The 21,034-nt window shown below is 35.5% G+C and overlaps 1 protein-coding gene and 1 pseudogene across 6 annotated transcripts in view; one reads left to right on the top strand and one right to left on the bottom strand.

Annotated features, from left to right (window-relative positions):
* The window catches only part of GRM8 (glutamate metabotropic receptor 8), a 691,970-nt gene that overhangs the window by 419,096 nt on the left and 251,840 nt on the right, over positions 1–21,034 (bottom strand). The gene's annotated exons all lie outside the window — the stretch shown is intronic.
* On the top strand, positions 17,428–17,964 carry LOC120601017 (ATP synthase F(0) complex subunit C2, mitochondrial-like; annotated as a pseudogene).

The raw sequence follows: 21,034 nt of genomic DNA, 5'->3' as shown, positions 1-21,034 counted from the left end.
AAAGGAACTTGAAGTGGTTCAATAATAATATCAAAGTGGTTTAATAATAATAAAATAGGAACTGAAGTTGAAAGCTGAGTAAATTAAATGGCAGCCTTTGCACGTGTACGTGTGAACTGCTTAGCACAGAGGACCAAATTCATTCAATTTTGGTATACAGTCAACTACCTAAAAATAAACATTTTAAAGCTATGGGAACAAAAATGTTCATGTGAAAATATTTTATAGAATCTAAGTTTATCGCTATAAAATTAGGGTATTTTATTTTATTTTGAAAAGAAAGGGGAGAAAGATGCATAGATAGTCACCTTTGAGGTTTGAAAGTCTCCAAACAGGAAATGCAATGAGAGAAAAGACAATGGATTCTGGAATTAGATAAATCCCACCATATTACTTACTATTATTTGATCTCTCTGAGCCTCACTTTCATTTGTAAAAGACAAGTAATAACACCTAGCTCAGAGTTTATTGTTTGATTAGAAACAATAGTGTATATAAGGCCACTAAAAATAGTGTCTGACAGTAGGTGCTCAGGAAATGCTAATTCCCATTATGCTCTTCTTCAGCATTTTTTTTTTTAATGAAAGTATAACTGAAGAGGCCACAGTGATTTCATTACTACTTTCTAACATGTTTGTTGTTAACTTGGCAGGAACGTGAACAGGGAAAAAGAACAAGCATGTGATACGAAGGGATCAATAACTCATGATGAGGAGAGATGAATCTTGTCAGAATTCACCACAGAATATACTAGGAGCAAAGTTTATTCTTAGGCCTAATTAAACTTGCAAAGTTTATCTTTTCTTTGCTCTCATAATGGAATTCTTCACCCAAGACAGAGCCTACTATTACTGTGAAAATGAGTCATGAGGATAGATCTGGAAAAAGAAAAATAATCTATGCAATGGAAGCCCTTCTAATGAGCACATGCATCTTTCCCAACCCTGGGTAACAAATTACAGAAACAGAAGTACAGGAGTGGGACTGCTGTGTTAACAGTTTTTAAAGGTTCCACAGATGATTCTGGTGCCTGAGAGGGGTTAAACCACTGCACTGATGTTGAGAGAGCTTACGCTTGGAAGGTAAGAAAGCTCTCTGAGAGCTGAACAAAAATAGTAAGCACTAAAATCATCCACAATATTGTGCTAGATTTACACGGTGACAGATTACTCCTAGAATTAGCGGGTGATCACAGTGTAAGGTATAAAAATGTCAAATCACTATATTATACGCCTGAAACTAATACAACCAATATAGGATTGTATACCAACTATACTTAAACTTAAAAAAATTAAGATTTAAAAAAAATGTTAACTGAAAAAAAAGTAGAAACCCTGTAATAAAAAGGTTCCCTCTACTTCTCTGAAAGAATTAGATGACCATGGGATCTCTTCTCTTCAAGAAAAATCTACATGGAAAAAAGCATGTTAATTATATTAAGGGTTTTTCTCTATGTGTTCCCCACTCCACTCCCCGGGTACTGAAATACCAAATAGTCAACACATGACTCAGCTTATTTCATGAAGAAGTACATCAATGAAGTTCTCTAATGTCATAGTTGCTGTGAGGGAAGGACCAACATGGAGAATATACCTAGACTTAAAATTTGCTTTACTGACTCCTTAACAAGTTTCTCAAACACAGTAAAATTTGATGTGGGTAAATGTTAGAAGGAGGCCTAAAAATAAATGGAGATGAGTCCAGTGAATTTGTAAGAGTCACTTTGAGACAAGACTCTGAAGGAGAGTAGAGGAGATTAGCTTCACTTCAGAGGGTCTTGAATCCACAGAACAATAAGGACTGGCTTGGTTTAATCTTTAATTGAGAGTAAAACACCATAAGAGGCAGTAAGGACAGACTACAGAGAGTGGTGCCAGATGCTGACAGAGAAACTGTAGTTGACCTGGCCAGAGATGTAGAGACCCCAAATCAAAGCTCTGTTAGAGGCCTGGGAGACAGAGAAAGATGGAGTACTTAGAGGCAAAAGTTGTCAAAGTGAACTTGGAGAATAAAGAAAACCCTTTAGTTAAAGACTAGATTTGATTCCTTATTTGAGAGATGATGACATTGTCCTGGGATTAGGAGGAAGTCATAGAAAGTTATATCTTCCTCATAGTGCACTTCGAACCAATGCACATGGGATTCAAATTTTGGAAAGAAAGGGTATACTTTCTGGGGTTGAAAGACTCAGATATTTCCAGCAAAAAGGAAAAAATCTAAAGTTCGCCTGTAAAACTTGCTTACAATTATTCCTTCATTATTTGTGTACATGTCCTTTTTCTAAGGGACTCTGAACTTCTCGTGGTCTCCATATCCTCCACGATGACTAGTAAAATGCCTGGCTCAAATATTTTGAATTTAATATGATCACAAATAATAATTTGATCAGAAGCCATCTGGTCTGAGTCCTGAAGTCAGATAAACTTAGGTAAATCAACTTTATCAATTATTAGCTGTATGACATTGAATAAATTAATTATCCTCTCTAAACTCAGCTTCTTCATCAAAAAATCCAATTGTTCTGAAGATTAAAAGAGATAATATGTATAAAGTACTTACCACAGCGCCTAGCAAATTGTAAGCATTTAACAAACAATAGCCTTTATTATTTATATTATTGAGCTTTTTGTTTTTTCTTCTCACACATATAATCCATGGTATCTTATACATCAGTCAGCCAGAAACTCAAGCAAATCAATAAATAAGAAAAGAACACCAATCAATCTTCTAATTTTTCTACTCTGACAAGCCCCTGGCAATAGGTGGTGAGAAAAAAAAATCTGCTGCAAAGATGCATCATCTTTGTTATCAAAACAGAGTCAGATGATGTCACAGTTAGCCGAAGTCTACAAATGAAGACAGATCTACTAATACAATGCTATTTCATTCTGCCTTCTTCAAAGACTCAAGCAAAAAATAAATAAAAAGTAAGAAGTACTCTCCCTAAAAAACAATTGAGATGTCTTGGCTTTGAAAGTGCAGAGAACAGAAAACACAGCTTTCGTTATCAAAAAGCAGACAACGTTTTATTAGAACAGGAATAAAATAATAATAATAATAATGTAATTAATAACATTATTCTGGCCTAAAGACAACACTGTTCTTAGAATAGTGGTTTAGAATTAAAAATGAAAGATTTTATAGTTTATAAAGTTATATATTCAGAGAAGATGGTTATCAGGGAAGAAGCAGAAGCAATCATCTTAATATATTTTGGGTCGATTCAAGAAAATGTTCAAATCTTAGATGGGACCTAGATTTGGCTTTTTTCTAGACCTAGAAAAATTATTTGTGCATGATTTTTCTCAGATACATATAAAAAATTGAATTGAAATGTGCAAATGGCTTAGGGCTATGTCACTTCCAAGCAGATAAATTTTAAAATCCAAACTATTCCTATTTTTGAAAACAATGTCATTGAATTTTGCTCTTTTCTTCCTGCTCCCACTTTCTATATAAATTGTGTGATATCCCAAATCCCCCTGCTAAATGGTTTAGCAATACTTAAAATTCAGCAATGAACATGCCCACCTCCGGGAGATACCTCTCCTTCATCATTATGGATGACTGACATATAAACAAATGTGATGCCTAGAGTTGGAGCCTGTTCTTCTCTTGCAAATATTCACACATCGAACAATCCTCTTTCCTCATTTTTATAAAGACATATTATCATATGTCTGGCCATATTATCATAGCTAAAGGACAAAGTATATAGCTCTCAAAACTCAATTGATCTTAGTTATCTAAGTCTTACTTTAAATGAAGATAACAGAAATCCTTTCTCTATGTAAAAAGGTTAAGCTTAGGAAAAAAAGTGATTTTCTGGTTCATTCCAAATAAGCTTTGGAAAAAGAATAGCTAAGTGTGAAACTCCTCATCTACTGCATTTCATTGATCAAAGCATTTTGTAAAACAAGCAGATGCAGAATTTTGAGAAGCATTTAAAGGGCTTGTCTTTTGGAAGTTAATACCCTTTGCTTAATTTATCATTGATTTCCATTCTCTTTTCCTCTCTTATACCATCACCGTGTATAAGGGAATATAACAAGATTCTCATTTGTCTGAAATAAAGCTTGAATTGTTCATGCTCCAGATACTCATGGGGGCTATAAAGTGTAGGATGTATGTCATTTGGATCCTATCAATACTTATGGCATTCCTACTATGTGCCTGGCTCTGGTTAAGCAGGTCTGCCCCTGCCTCTGAACATGACACAGCAGGTGCTTCCTGGCATGTCTCCAATTCTGCAGATCCTGAGGATGGATGCTTTGTAATGTTCTGCTCATCAACCACATATCAGGCAGCACATTAATAGAGTCCCAGGATCCTGAAAGAAAGCACTTGTCCCCAGGCTTGTAGGAAGGGCAAGAGAAATGCTTTTTGCTTGGATAGCTACTTGTTATACATAGCTGAGCCCTGCTTCCCCATCAGAGGAAGCTCACCCAGCGCTGCTACCTCCACACTCATCTATTCTGGTCTTAAATATTCCTTTGTATCTACTGTAGAGTAAATTTAACTCCCCAGTGGCTCCAACTATAAATGGGGACACTTTCTTGCTGATGCCATATGCCTCTATTTTCTCTTCCCTAAACTTTCTCCTCTATACCCCTCTTCTTTGCCTTCAAAACTTGGGGGACTAGAAGTAGTAATAATATTCTTCACATGTAAAATACTAATTTGATTACACAAAAACCGTCTTGGCTAGAATGCTTTTCAACCTTGTAATAATAATAACAACAATATTTATACAAGCTTACCATGTGCTAGACAAAGAGTTTTACATTTCACCCCCAAAACAGGCCTGAAAGGTAGGCATCAGGGCAAAGCAAATTGAGGCATGGGTAGTTAAACAACTTGGCCAAGGTCAAACAGTGAATGACTAAGACAATATTCAAACCAGGTCTGTTCAGATGCCAAGGCCCAGCTTTTCAAAAATGCCCCCACACTGCTTCATAAGGTCAAGATGTTGGGAAGCAAAGCAAAAATAAGATTATAGCACCAGGAATTTGCTGAATACAAATTTATTTCCTGTCAAGCTTATCAGAAACCAAATTGAAAACAGTATTTCATTTTATTTCAACAAAAGACAGACACTATAGAATGTTAAAATATCCTAAACTTTTGATTTGTACTACTGCAAGTAGAGCATACAGTTGTTTATGTTTAAATGAATGCTGGCAATGGAATAGAATATAATGCACCTTAATTGATTTATGGATACTGTGTCTCTTAATAACTCACAGTTAGCAATTTCTGATTTTAACCAATCCCTTTCAGTAAGAGCTTGCTTAAAACACTTAACATCATTTTCTTTGACTACCTGTGGTTAGTGCAAATGTTACCCACCATGATAATCCAATCAGCTAAGCCTGCAGTAAATGTTTTACTCCAACCACCCACATATTTGCTCTGCCCGGTAGCTTGCCCTATAGGTCAAGTTGTTCCTGCATACTCTCCCCCAAAACTAAGTTTTGTGCTCAGTATTCAAGATGGTTCTGTTGTCTAATGTCTTCAATTCTATAGTCAACTCTCTATTCATGAAAACCTTAGACATCTTTGACCTTATCTTCTCTTCCAAACTTTGCAAACATACATATATGTTTGTGTGTGTTTATATAAATAATTCATTTATAGATCACTTTCCAAACTTTGCAAACATACATATATGTTTGTGTGTGTTTATATAAATAATGCATTCATCTCTTCTGCATGAAAACCAAATAACTTACTCAGGGTTTTGGATTTTTTTAACCAGACAGACTCTATTTTAGGAAGAATATCTTTACTTGCACGATAATGTAATCGTAATGATAAAAATAACTCTATATTCTCAGTTTCCCCTATTTTGGGTAGTTTCATTTAACTACTACGTTTTCAATAGTGCTATTTCATTTTTACATATCTGATACCATAATCACTGGTTTATTCTGTCTGCATCATGAGCATTATTACTCTTCTTACCACAATAATTTCCACAATGCATGCAATCAATAAGTATTAGTCGAATCTGAATTATTTTAAGTAAATATAAATAGCTATGAAGAGGAACTATTTATACCAAATATTGTACAAAGCACGAGCACTATCAATTTAATTTTCCAGAAAGCATTTATTAAGCATTTATTTTGTTAATAAACATCTCTGTCTCTTCCATTCTAGACATCATCTAGAACAGCACTGCTCAACAGAAATATGATACAAGTCACATATGTAATTTTAAATTTTCTAGTACCTACATCAAAAAAGGTACAAAGAAACAAGTGAAATTGATTTTACTTTTATAACTGATTAAAGTATCAATATAAATTAAGTGAATTTTATGTAACCCTGTATATCAAAAATATTACCATTCCAATATGTAATCATGAAAATTATTGAGCTATTTTACACTTTTTGTTAAATCTTCGAGAGTTGGCGTTCATATTTACATTTATACTCAATTCAAGTAGCCAATTTTCGAGCACTCAGTGTCACCTGTGACTAGTGTCTACAGTATGGACAACATATCTAGATCACTGTTCTCAGCCTTACCGCACACCTGGGGAGTCACCTGGGGAGCTTTTGATGCTCAGGCCACCCCTCAAACCAATTAACTCAGACTCTCTGGGAGTAAGACCCAAACATCAATATTTTTTAAAGCTCTGAGGTGATCCCGATGAGCAGCCGAAGCTGACAATCTCTTACCAAAAACATTATGAAGAATGTTAACAAACACAGGAACATTGTCATTTGTTCATTTAAATGACAGGGGATGCAATGATAAATAACCTCAAAGAGCTATTTGCAATCCTGAGATAACTATTCAAATAAATATATGAGTAAAATACAAGATAGCACAGAAGCAAAGAGCAATGAAGCCTGAGAAAGAGCTACTACTAGTATGCAGGCTGGTAGAGATTATTATTGTTATCAGATCAGGAATAGAGAGCATTTTTTGAAAAGGGCACTTAGGAAGTTTTCAGCGACCTAAGCAAAAGGCATTTTAGTTGATACCATAAAAACCTCATTAATCAGAATCTAACTAATTGAGATTTTATAATTTCTGATAGGTATTGGCCAGAATTTACTTTTGTTCTATATATGAGGGTAGTAGGTTTGCTAAGGAAAAGAAGATTCTCAGAAAATTAAAATTCTTAAAACATTATCTAAATAAATAAAAATAACTAACATATTCACAGGTGAAGCTTTTTTTAAATCTCATTTAGTTTACTGCACCCAATTATTAAAACATTATCATAGTTATTCAGTCATTTCAATCATATTTTTAAAGAAAAGGATAGCAATTCAAACTTATCCCAAATTTGTGTGTTTTTGTGATACGAGCACAATTCTCTTGAATCTGTTCTTCCACTGTCAAATATGCTTTTAGTATGATTAATTTTTTTGTGGAAGTTTTCTACCATATATCCTACTCAAGTTGTAAAATAAAAACATGCTTCCTGCACCCTCCCTAAAGGTTTTTGGTTTTGGTTTTTTTCTGACTAATATATCCTTAAATCCCTTATTTGCTCAAAAATGAGCTCAGAATGCTCCTCTTCATGAAGTAATTTCTGACTGCTCCCCCCATAAGTACTCTCCCTGTGTCACCTGGTACATTGTGGACAAGCTTCTCATATACTTATGCCTGTAAAGAAATAAGCACAAAACAGCGAATTTTTTCTTGCAAGATTATGAACTTCACGTCTTTTCACATTCCTATCTCCAGTCCCCAGCGCAAAGTCTGGTATATACTAAGTACTCAGAAATATTGTTAAAGTTAGATTAAAACAGAGAAAACAAAGCAAGAGCCAAAATGTATTTCCGCAAGAATAAAAGAAAAAATTTATGCACTACAGAGATTTCTCAAAGTTGCTTGTGATTATTTCACCTTAAAAGGAAAGGGAAACAATAGAAGGTGTCAGCTTGTGCCCTGGAAATTTTCCTACGAAATAATATGATTACCTTCCCTTGAAAGAGAAACATATACATCATGATTTCTACACTGAGGGTTTAGGGAACGAATGTGTTTTATTTTAATAGCAAAATAATTGGAAAAACTATTGTACTGGTCAGGTGACCCAGGCAGAAAACTTTTGATTTACTACTAAACAGGTTTTTCTAAGTAAAAGAAAGCTAACTGAGGCCAGTAGAAATAATAACGTGCTGCCCAAGGCTCTTCCTAGATCTTCAGAGAAAAAATAAGTCAATAAGAAATAGAATTGCTTTTGGGAGAGATGGACCAGTATGGCTCTGACTGCTCTGAAGTGCAAGTGTCAAGGGGCAGGCAAGGGTAAGAGTGAGAGAGAGAGGTAAAGCAGCCATCATTCACAGACCGGGGCTGCAGGGTTTGTAATGTTTTAACATCGCTCCTATGGCCCAACCCTACCTGAGACACAGAATGCCTGAACCATAAGCATATCTTACACTGGGGCCATGGGTGAGATGGTTTTCATAAGGTTATCTACCAACTTCTTAAATCTACCCTCCTTAGGGGGAAAAAAAAGCAATTTCAGGCACATTATATAGGCCCTGCTTCTCCATTTTTGTCTTTCTAGAAAATCATCTCTTCCTTTTGTCCCCCCAAATGAATATGTCCCTAAAAATGCCTGAAAGCATCTTGAAATGTTTAATCACATAAAATAGAAAGCAGCCTTCATTTTCAGACACTTATAATATTTCATATACTATTGCTTTAATCCAATTTGGCAAGTATTAAATAGGTCCAAAATGCATATATAGTCCTAATAAGTTTTGAAATAATAGTCTTCTCTTCAAAGAGAACAGTACTATTAATATAAAACTGGTAAAGTTTAAACTAATAAATTATAATCAAGCAAATGTAGGTCTTCAGGAAACTGCCTTAAGCCTCCATGACTTCACAATTCCATATTCAGCACTCATAATAAATCCCAATTCATGTGTATGAATATATAAATATTCATGCATAGTTAAATGTGCACCTATAAATGCATAAGACACATATGCAGATGTAAATGTGTTTTATGACATTAGCTTATAAAAATGTCTTGTAGACATATACCGATCTTGGAAAAACTAGCACTTTTAATATCCATTAGATGTAATATATAGTTTACCATTGTGTCATCATCATGGTACAATGCTATTGTATAAGATTTATCTATTAGACAACTGAGAAGTATGTAAATGCTCTAGAAATGAAAACTGTGAAGCCATTAAATCATGGCCAAGAAAGCATTTCTGTGTTAGTTATAATCTATTTCTCTAATTCCATCAAGTTTTAGTTGCAATGACTTCCAAACCCATTTACCACTCATGGGTCTTCCTCTGCATCCTCACTATAAGAATGACCAATTGCTTAGATTGGCTGACTGCTATTGCAATGTCAAGCAAAAGCCAAGTTTTGAAACCAAAACTAATAATTATATCTATTAGAGTTGCCCAAATGAACATTCATGCAAGCCTACTTGACCAACTCCTTCTCCCCCCATAAGTCTATGAAAAATGCTAATTTCCAAGAGGCAGCCCAAACAGTATGTCATAGGCAAGATTCAAGTCTGGTTTGGGCTCTTAGTGCTGAAGTCTAAGCTGGGTAGGGGCACAGGCAGCCACAGGATTGGGATACACAAGACAGAAATTCAGAGATTCATTTAAGGCAGAAAGACCCAGGAAAAATAGCACTTGGGTATAAATCAGGGTCCATTTTGAGATTCAAGTCACAAATCATAGAGAAGTTAGAAATTGATATCAAAAAGGGAGTATTTCAGGATTTGAAACAAGGCTCTACACCTTTTTGCCATATTTACAAGGCACCAATCTGTGCTAATAAGTGTGTACCAGCCATGGAGGTGGAGACAGGGCCTGCTGGTCACACTACTGCCAAACACCATGTCTTCTAGTCTGAGGTCCACTCATGCTTCTAAAATCTCCACTCCCAAGTTCTAAATGCTATGCTTCCCTGTTTTCCAATTATCAGTATCTTCATCCTCAAACATGTCTTTTAGAAAAAAAATCAACAATAAGACATCTATTTAGTTCAGTCATCCGGGAAATGCCACTGATAATACTGTACCACAGGTCAAATAATGAATCCAAGAACCAGTCAATTTAGTGGAAAAAGAAAAATCAAATTGCTTATTTTGCATCATGCAGAGCAAAAAAATTACTATTTGAATGCTGAGCTTTTCAAGTAGTTGTACTGATGTTGGGTAGGTATAATCATATTCACCAGGCATCTCTACACCTTGTCGCTTTGGTATATTATTTTTTAAACTGCCTATTCTTCTTGGAATCAAATTTATTTATCCTTTTGGGATGCTTAATTCCTTAATGTCAATCAATTTTTTTCCCACTAAGTAAGCAAGTTCTTTGTTCTTTTCAACTAAATTCTTTAATCAGCTTTTGTTCAGAAACTGTTTATTTCTCTCTGCATTACAAATGGTAGATTTAACCAATCTATCCACTCAAGATAATATAAGAAGAGATCTTTTCAGTTCATCCTTTCCTCTCAGGAATAAAGATACTGTGTTCTGTATTTTTGAATAAAGGGAATAATAGGATTAGACTAAGATTGAGGACAAGAGAATGTCAGACCAAAGAAAGGCTTCTTCTAGAGCTTTCCCATTTTATATGGGGAATTGTAATCTATTTGCACTAAATGCTTTTACTATGCTCATTACGCAAAAAACATTAGAGCCTAGTATATTTTGTTACCATAGTTCTGCCTACTGGGAACTATAATTAAAGCACATTTGAGCAAATGCAATTTTATTTGTTATTAAGCAACTAAAAGCTTAGTCAACCTTGCAAATATGGCATTATTTTAGGATTACAATATGAGCCAGCCAGCTATCCAATAAACTTTATTAGGCCCTATCTTTATTAGCAATGCCTCCTATATTCTTATTGTAGGAGGCTTCTATGCTGTATAACAGTAGTTCTCAAACGTTAGGATGCATCCAAACAACCTGGGGTGCTTGTTAAAATACATTACTACTTCTAGAGATTCTCGTTCCTTAGATCTGGGGTAGAATCCTAAAACTTGCATTTCTAATATGTCCCTAGGGGATGCTGATGTTGCTGGTCTGCTGACCACACTTTAAGGACCACTGCTATATAATGTAGTGGTTAGAGCTTTGTAATCACACCCACCTGGGATCATATCCTGGCTCTTTCACTAACACCTATGTATCCTTGGGCAGGTTATTTCATCTCTCTAAGCCTCAGTTTCTTAATCCATAAAGTGGGGTTTATTGTGAGCATTAAATGAGATAAAAATATGGAAAGTGCTTAGCCCAGTTCTTGGCAGGGGAAAAGTCAATGTGTGGCAGCAGTTTATTATTATTGTTCATTGAGGAAATACGCCAAGAGCTAGTTCTAAGTATTGATAACCAGCAGCGTGCATCAGACTCACCTGGAGAGCTTTTGCAAAATTCATACAGTGAGCCACTCTTCCTCTCAGAGATTCTGATACAGTCTGTATTTCATTGTTTCTAAGATGCCATTGATTATAAGATGCACTATTATTTTATGTACCAGTAAGAAAGAAAATTCTGCAATTATACCATGATTAAACTAATGGAAAGTACATTCACATTTCGGAAATGAGAAAATGTAAAAAATAATGTGCGTCCTGGAATTGATAAAATATAGTAGGTACAGATGTGAATTAGGGCTTGTCTCCCAGATTCTAGTGATGTGCAGTTCTGGTTGAGAAACACTAACCTAGTCAATGTGATAGCTGCAAGGGGAGCTCAAAGTTCAAATGCCTCAAAGTTGGGAGAGCCACAGGTTGGGAGCCCATCCTCAGAAATGCAACATAGTCTAATATCGTAATCCGCCATATAATCCCATAGGCTGTTAATGAGACAAAAATATTTCCACTCGATCTGATAACAATTCACCCTCTAAACTTGAAAGAGGCTTTTCTCACTGAATGCAGTTACCCAAATGATGAGAACGAATCAGTCTGCTGATATAGCTAATCAGATCATAGGAGAGTGTAGTAGAGTCAGCAGAAAGATGTCGGGCCAAGAGAGATTTTTCTTATAAACATTAATTCTAGTCCAGAGACTTGAGGAATATTGGGGGACACTTTTAATGGAAGCAAAATATGATTTACTTTCACGGAGAAGGGAGGATGGTAGAGGTCACACACATTTCCAGAACTTGGCCATAGTAGGTTTTTATTTTCCATCTTGATTTTTATATTGTAGCTTGCAAAGTGTTACAAAACATAAAAAGCTTCTGAAAAATCTAAGAAAGTAAATCTCTAATGAAATGTTGACGTAAAATCATAGTTCTATTTGCAAGTGTCAACTAAGAAAATTTTATTTTAACTCGCGCTTATCTTGTGACTACCCATCCCTCCTTTAATGAATGGGATCACCAACAACTAATAGTTTTCTAGTTAGGATTCAATCCAAATGGACAAAAATAAGATATGTAAGTTAGGGAGTGTCAAGGACATTTTATAAAGGTCCAAAGAGTGACGAACCATTGTAATCATAATTAAAATAGAAAAGTACATGAGTATGAATGATTTTCTCATTTTATTACTATACTGGTATCACACACATACAAACTATTAAGGAAATCTATACTTCTAAAAATATTTTTTTGTACCTTGGAAATCTCTTTTGGTTCTGGCTCATATTAAATTCTTTTCGATAGTATATAGTCAATATTTACCATAATAATTTTTTAAACTGTGATATTCTTAAATTTTCATGCTTCTCATTACAGAATAGGAAATATAAGATATCACGAAACTCAACAAAAATGTCTGTGTAATTTAAAAGACTGCATATGCAGAATATAATTTAATATAAAACTTAGTCACTTGAATAAGGACATTAGACACAGTCACACTGGTCATAAAGAATATCTGTCAACTTAAGTGAGGAAGAAGCAGCAATATCTTCATAGGAAATTAGTTCTTATTTTACTCTAAATATGGAGAACCGTATTTTTTTAAAACTGATCTATCTTAGAAGGTTTAGTTGTACCATGAATGCAACTCCTATTTTCCACATAAGAAGACAAAGACTGGTCTTGTAATTCTTCAATTCCATCCACCACTGTAATATCCAACCAACTCATCTGCATATGCTTTTCCACAAGGTTTTATCTTTATTGAGAGATTCTTTGTGTACCTTATCTATTTTGACCAAAATGTGTATAAATTTCCTAAAGTTTCACAACACTGGTGTATGGAATAGCTTTAAATATTTTCAGTCTTTGGAAAATTAAAAAAAAAAAAACCTTAAGAAATAAGCATTAGCAACAGTTTGGAGAGTATGATTTGATTTAACAAGAACATCAATTATTTCAAATCCTCTGCTTTTTAGCAAGTAATAGATCTCACTTGATATGTCAAAGCATTTTGATATTATGTTTTACATTCCCATAAAATGCCATTACTATTTCTAATAATTATCTGAATATTCGGCTTTTTCCAATACTCTTCTCTCAGTCTTATATGTCTGTTAGAGAATCAAAGGGTGTTGGTTGCATGAAAAGAAATATGCTAAACACAGGAGAAAATTTAGGAGAAAATTTCAGAAGAAAAGAGTAATAGTCAAATGATCCTTCCTTCTTTGGTATAATTCCTAGGATTATAGAAAACATAGAGACCTAGCATACATGATCTTCAGAGATAACTTTAGATCTTTCAACTTATCCTTGTGGACAAAATGAAGTAAGAAGAAGCTGAGTGAATAAATAGTAAGGCAAATTAGTAACAATTTCAACAGCTATATCCAGAAAGTGCCTAATTAATGGAGCAACATCAACCTGGTTCTATCTAGGTGTGCAGCATCATAGAAAGATTCTTTCCTGGATTCCATTTGTTTCAATGCTTTACTCAATGTCCTAAATGAAAATATAGAGAGGACATCATAAATTTTGTAAGAGGGACAGTGACCATATTGGATGACTGAATCACGATTGAAAAAGAAGTTGACAGACTAGAAATATGGGTTAAATCTAGTAAGATGAAAGGTAATAGAAATCAATTTAAAATGTGGTGATTACGTCCCAAAGGAGAGCTGTTTTGTACAGAATAGACAGTAGGAATGGCTTGGTAGCAATCTATGCAATGAAGGTTTAGAGATTTTAGTCTACAGAAAGGTTAATATGAATCAACAGTAAATGAAATGTTTGTTAAATGAATGAACACGGGTAGCATAGAATCAATGGCAGAGGAGAGAAGAAGAGAGAAGAGAGGGAAGAAGAGAGAAGAGGAGGAAAGGCAAGAGGAAAAAGAAGACCAACTTGTCTCTGTGCAGCCTAGACTACCCTTAAAGTACTGCAGGATAAGTGTGCACAAACTGGGTACATTCAGGAGTGACCTGAGGTGTACAAATACTCGAATCAATAACATCCAAGACATTTTTGAAGGAATCAGGCATATTTAGCCTTGGAAATCTGATAATCATGTTCAAATATCCTAAGAACTTTAATGGGAAAAAGAATTGGAGGTGATGTTGTTTGACCCCAATAGTTATAAGTAGGATAAATGAATGGAAGGCTCAAAGCTGCAGAATCAGATTCTGTAAGAATATCCCAGTGTCACAGTTCTCCAAGGATGAAACGGCTCAGCCTGGGAGCCACTGACCACTCTCCCCAGATGTTGGAGTCCTGAACAGAAGATCCTTGGCAAGGATTTTGCAAAACTAACTCAAGCATAAGATAGGTGATAGGACTAGATAATCTTTGAAAGTCCCTCCCAACCTCAAGATTCCAATATTCAAACATTTTCCCATGGCGCAAATTAGGTTCTTGCAAAATATACTCTATTATAAAAACAATGATAACAAATGGTTCGCCTTAGGGAAGTGAACCAAGTCTTTAGAAAACCCTAAGAGAATCCTGTATTTTCTTGCCTGTTTGTTCTTTAGAGAGCTAATCTCTTTTCCCAGAAATATATTAATATCTCTTTGTCCTCTGCTATACCAGCTGATTTGGGGAATTTACACACAGCATGCTTTATCTTGCTAAATATAATAGTCTGTCCAGCATTCTTCCTTTGTGAGAAATCCTTATTCACTTTCATAAATTATGTGAATGGATTTGAAGCGTACTTTCCTTTCTTCAATAGAGACTATTCCCAAAAGTAGCCTGAAACATGCCAAACATCTGCTCCTACACACAGTTCAATATATGATGTTGATATGTATTATCGTTTGGTGAATTCTGAATATGAGGCCAATTTTACACACTCCTGCATAACTCCCTCCTCCTCTCACAGCCCAGCCCCAGCAAGCTAAAGGAAATCAGAATTCTACTAATATATCTACTAGATATATATAATAAGTCTGACAAATATTTCTCTAACTTAATAAGTATTTTAAAATACATACGTGTTTTTTTATTATCTGCTGTACTTTAATATTCAACAATGTTGCTTTTCCATACTGTGAGTTCCTGGGTGTGTGAATGTTTGAGTTTATTATATGTGCCCAGTATATCTTTTAATGATCAGATGCAATTATTTATTGTGGTATAAAGAAAGGTGAGCAGAATCCCTAAATCCTGAATTCTTTCCAGTCATCTACAGAGACATTTACCATGCACAGAGAGTCCCCTAACAGATATATTCAGAAAGACCCTCGGAGTAAACACAACTTTATTACTGTTAAGTAGTTAGTCAGACATGAGCGACAGGGGAACAAAGACATCCCAGAGACAGCCCAGAGACTACCCAAAGAACACCCCATTTGTAGTTAAAGAATCACTCCTGCATCCTGAGAGACAAAGGACTGGAGGACCATAACCTATAGTTGGTTTAATCCGGTCATGGACGCTTGTGCAGAAAGTACTACCCTAACCTGCCCACAACCTCAGCCTCATTATACCGTCATTATAATATCATGCCTATGCCTAGAAGTTCATGAATCTAATTATAACGGACTGAATTCTGGGTAAGCACATGTACACTAGGCAAAGTGTTATATAGCAGCCAAATGTCAATCAAAATGACCTCACATGCCGATCACCTAGGAAGGCCTCTGTACCACCCATCGTGGCCCTAAAATAATACAGACCTTCCCACTTCTGGATTGTTATAACCCTCTTCTCTGAGAACTCACTCCTCCCTTGAAAAATACTCTATCTTTCATCTTTTCATCTCCTAAATTCCACAGAACTACAGCCTTCTTTAACATGGTCTATCTCCTTCTAAAATATACATTCAATAAATCTTACTTCTAAATCTCACTGAGTTGGAATTCATTCCTTCATCAGCAATAAGAACCGAGAATCTCCAGTGTTACTGGGGCAGAGCCAAAGTTCAGATTGCTCCAAACTGTTATACTACTAACTATGGCTTTGGCCCCAAATACCTCTCTGGTCTTCTTTCCTGATGAAGTGACCAGGACCTCATGTGAGCTTGGCAGACTCCTCCTGTCCCTTGGGATAAGGATTAATAAAAACAGCCCTAGCAGCTAATTCTTAATTCCTTTCCCACGCCCCACTCCAGTTCTAGTCCCCAACAAAGCTACTACTCTGGCACAGATTATACCTGCCCAGAAGGGCAGGTTTTCTTACCTGGTAAAGTCTCCTTATATACCTGTGCTGTACAACACAGTAGCCACTGACCACATGTGGCTATTCAAATTTAATTTTAAGTTAATTGAAATTAAATAAAATTTAAAGTTCAGTTACTCAATCATTACTAGCCACATTTCAAGTGCTCAATAGCCACATGTGGTCAGTGGCTAGTGTGTGGAACATTTTCATCATTCTCCATTGGACAGCAGTGTTCCAGGATCCCATTTTGTTCTTCACTTGGGCGAACATTTTCTTGGAGTTGCACAGACTTTATCTCCTGCTAAATATTAGTGTGCAACTGTATATTCATTTATTCATTCAACAAATACTTAGTGCTAGTGGGAAAACCAACAATAACAAGTAAACGGCTAATGGAAAAGGCTATTTCGGTTATAAGTTTCAGTGCTAGTGTATTTCCCTTTTAGCCTCATAGTAACAAGGTTTTGTTTCACTGAAGTGAGTACAGACCCACAGCGGTCAACCTGCTTGACATTCTTCAGATGGCAGACACTTATGGTTTAAGGATTTACTTGAGTCTAGTATTCTTTTCAGCCTTCTTTTTTTCAGAACTTCTATCCACAGGTTAATTCTTGCCTGTGTCCTTGATTCCCTCTTAAAGGGTTTTCCAGGCCTTATAGTTTCAATTATCACATTTTTTGGTGTGACTACTCTTAATTATTTATATTCCCAAATAGACAACAAACTACTAGACATTCCCTCTTGGAAGACCCCACTCCTAGCTTCTTAACCTTATCATTAGCTCTTCAGAATATCTCTTGAACTAATATCTTTCTTACGTTCCCAGTGGGCTATATAATCTAGACCATCACTACTCATATCCGAATTACTAAAACCTCTCAAAAAGATTTAATGTCTCAATTTCCCGTTCTTGCATTTGATCATGCACACTAAGACATGGTTAACTTTAAAATCATCTGTCATCACCCTCTCTGTCTTCTCTGCACTGGGAGCAGCTCTCTGGCCATGACTCCACACCCCCTGAAAATCTACACCTGCCCCTACCCACTCCCTGATCAGGATCACCTCTCAGCTGCTGAGCCAATGACTCTCTGCAGTGGTGCTGAAGCAACCAACCAGAGACACTGACAGATGAGTAAGTGCTTCAGCAGCTCAGCCCCTTGTCCCTTGACCTCACTTATCCCTAGCAGTGCTTTCCAAAACAGCACAATTGTAAGGGACTCTGACAAAGCAGCCAACCTCACTGGGGCTGAGGCTGCCACAGTCAAAATGGCTGGCTCTGGGGCTGGGTTTGGGACTGTGTTTAGAAGCCTCTTCATTGGTTATGCCAGGAACCCTCGTCTGAAGCAACAGCTCTTCTCCTATGCCATTCTGGGCTTTGCCTGCTGGAGGCTATGGGGGGAAGTATTTTGCCCGATGGTGGCCTTTCTCATCCTCTTTGCCATGAGAAGGAGCCATCTCCATCTCTTATAGTTATTTCTTCCACATCTCATCTGCCCTGTTTGTTCCTTTCTCTGTATCTCCCCAAGCAGCCTGGGAAAAGTAGTTAGCTCAGGGTTCAACAGAGGAAAGACAAATAAATACTGTATTAATAAAAAATAAAAAAGTAGTCTGTCATTACCCTACACAAGAATCCACCATGGCACCTTATTAGCTAAAGAATCAAATTTCTTTTTCATGAATGTATTGCTTTAGAAAGATAAGGCTAATACTGAATACTTTTGTTATGAAAGTGACTGATTCATTTAGGAGTAAGAATTAATTATAACCTGTTTGGTCTCTGAAAATGATTTTAGACTTTTCAGGCTGATGTACCTCTTGGCTCCTATGACATATATGCACCTACAATTGTCTCCTCATTTCATCTGTTTAAAACTTTCCTAATCATCTTCCTCCCACAGTTTCCACCAAACTCTTCTCTGCACTACACACACACACACACACACACACACACACACACACACACACAAGGGGGTAAAACTTTTAGAGGTAATTTACTGAGTTCACTGACACAAATGAGAGTTTTAAAAAGTACAAAAAACTATTTCAGCATATTTTGGCCAATTTTTATATACTGTTCCCATTTTCTTGCCACCTGCATGAAGCCTACACTACATGTTTTCCATAGACTCCAAAGCTCAACAGTTTGTGTTAGAATGACTTTCTACAGACAACGTTTGGATCAACATCCACAAACTAAAACTGGCTGAGTGTTTAATCAGAGGATCTAGTAGTGATTAATAATTTTGCCACTGGCCAAGATGATAAAAAATAAAAAGAGCAAACTCATTTTATTGTGATCTCAAACTAAATACTTATCTTCTATGTATTTTAAATATCCAAAGAGCAAAAGTACAATTTGAGTTTATTAGTAATTAAAGCAGAACTAATGAATGATTTATTATTAGAATGTTCTAGATACCTTTTCAAAAATATCGATTTCCTTTTTCATCAGAGTTAAATATATAAAAGAAAATTCAAGTCTCATTTATTATCATAACTTGCTCTAGCAATCAAGGTACAAGAAGATTTTCTTATCTTTCTGTCATTTTTTACTGCCGTTAAATTAATTCTTGTAGTATATGTTCTTAATACAATTATCCAAGTTAACTGATGCTTAAAGTTACTACAGCCCAAATTTTTAATATTTTTTCATAATTACTGTTTCTATTACCATGAATCTACTAGACTCAGAAGCTACGTAGACTTTTACTCAGATCCCTTGAAATATGTTCAAAATTATTAATATAAAATATGTATACATAATATAATATACATTAATATACATAAACAATTTTCAAGATGAGACTAGGTCCTAACCAATCACTGTTTAACTCATTTTTCAATACTATTTTACAAGAGCTTCAGGTCACTAGAATTATCTTCATTGACTTGAAAAAGTACATAAGATATATGCTATATCACAGGTCACCAGCAAATAAATACTTAGTTGTACTTAAATGTTTCTGTATTCATATGGCAATATTTATTTAACAAACACTTATACAGCACTTGCTATGCCAAGCACTGTTCTAAGCCTTTTATAACTGTTAATTCTCAAAGCAATCTTATGAGTTAGGTAGTATTATTATCCCCATTTTATAAATGGGGAAACTGCAGGATAAAAGAGGTTAAGTGTCTTGCCCAAGTTCCTATAGCTAGTAAATAGCAAATTCAGAATTTGAACCTAGAAGTCTGGCACCAGAGTATGAGCTCCCTAAGCACTCTGCTAGGCTGCCTGTCAATATGAAAACTTATTTCCTATTTGGAATCTAATTTCAATATAAGGATGTTATAGCTTATAATTAAAAAAACTTTTATCTTTGATATCTAAAATCATGTTGTGGCTGCTTTCATGCAGACACCCAAGGTCTCTCTGACCCCCCACCACCACCCCACTGGCTCCCGTGCACTCCTGCCATGCACCATCCAGCTCTGTGCCTTCTCCTATGGCAGCACTACTATGACTATTGCATATTAAATACTAAGTTTTTTAAGCGCAGGAAATAAGTCTTTTCACAGTTACATCTCCATCATGGTGTACCTGTGCAGATAAAGAATTTTTATAAGTCAAGTGGCAGCCAAAGAGTTAAATTGATTTCTTAGCAAATTTTGACACCTATAATAAATACCTTCTCTTACCCATGGGTATAGGTACCCATTCGAATTTTAAAATTAGCAAGTGTGAAAACAGGCTTGTGATTTGAAGGAAATTATACCGCAGAAGGAAGTTAATGGATGGTTCCATCTTGGCATAGTGCTTTCAAAATTGGGGGAAGGGGGGGTGAACTTAAAAACACTAAATTCCTTGTTTGAAGAAGTGCCAGCACAGCTGAACTGAACATTTCAAACTAAAAGTCAAGGAATATATACCAAGCTACTATAACAAAACACCTCCATCGAAACCTCGCAGCAAGTAAACAATAGCCAGCTAGCACATAGCTCTCCACGAGAAATACATTATGCATTTTGTGAGAAAGATATCAAAACAATTTGTCAGTTTAACAAAAGATTTAGATACACTATGCTAAAGCCTTTCATGTACCACTTTAGCATTTCCAGGAAAGTTGCTATAGAATCTCTTCAGGTACAATAATTTGAACCTAACTAAACTTATTAACCAACATAAACTATAACTCTTCTAAAATGTCTACTTCTTTATAAGTAGAAAAATTTGTTAGAAAAGTCCTACTAACTCTTGGAAAATAAAGTTCTCCAGGGAAATGGTGATTTATTTGCTTTCATTCAGTAACATTCACGTGTCAAATTGTTAATTATGTACCTATTATGTGCTAGGTACTCTATTGAGTGTACTTATATGAATCATTTTTTCTGCTAATAAAACCATATTTTCTAACTGGGTTAGTAATTCCAAGATTTTGTCAAATTTAAAAGCATTAGATAGTGATTTCTTTGTATGCATGAGAAAGAAGAACAGAATTTAGTTGACATAAATAATTCTATATTTTATCTCAGATGGCAGGAACATACATAGGTATATATCAGATTATACATGTAGTTTGAGTGTTCTGATTAACTGTTC

The sequence above is a fragment of the Pteropus medius genome, unplaced genomic scaffold (assembly GCF_902729225.1).
Source record: "Pteropus medius unplaced genomic scaffold, Ma_sr-lr_union100, whole genome shotgun sequence".
Taxonomy (NCBI): domain Eukaryota; kingdom Metazoa; phylum Chordata; class Mammalia; order Chiroptera; family Pteropodidae; genus Pteropus; species Pteropus medius.
The sequence above is the reverse complement of the archived record's forward strand: the minus strand, read 5'-3'. Positions and strand labels throughout refer to the sequence as shown.